The 325-nt window shown below is 59.1% G+C and overlaps 1 protein-coding gene across 1 annotated transcript in view; it reads left to right on the plus strand.

The window, feature by feature from the left end:
* The window catches only part of LOC108445969, a 3,890-nt gene that overhangs the window by 1,397 nt on the left and 2,168 nt on the right, over positions 1-325 (plus strand). The window lies entirely within an intron of this gene.

Genomic DNA, 325 nt, shown 5'->3' on the forward strand with positions numbered 1-325 from the left:
CTCTGCCACGGCATGGTCTACAAGTACGGATCGCCGGGATCGCCGGGATCCGATCCCTCTTTTTGGGCTCCTTGGGGTGGTTTGGGGGATCCCGGAATTACCCGAGATTGGATCCCAAAGATATCTGGGATTGGATCCCAAAGATATCCGGGATTGGATCCCTCTTTTTGGGCTCCTTGGGGTGGTTTGGGGGATCCCGGAATTACCCGGGATTGGATCCCAAAGATATCCGGGATCGGGTCCCTCCCGTTGGGCTCTGGGGGTGGGAGCAGCGTTTTGGGACCCCCATGGTGGGCGGAACTCCAGGAATTCCCATTCCCGGCCC

The sequence above is a fragment of the Corvus brachyrhynchos genome, unplaced genomic scaffold, assembly GCF_000691975.1.
Source record: "Corvus brachyrhynchos isolate BGI_N302 unplaced genomic scaffold, ASM69197v1 scaffold991, whole genome shotgun sequence".
Classification (NCBI taxonomy): domain Eukaryota; kingdom Metazoa; phylum Chordata; class Aves; order Passeriformes; family Corvidae; genus Corvus; species Corvus brachyrhynchos.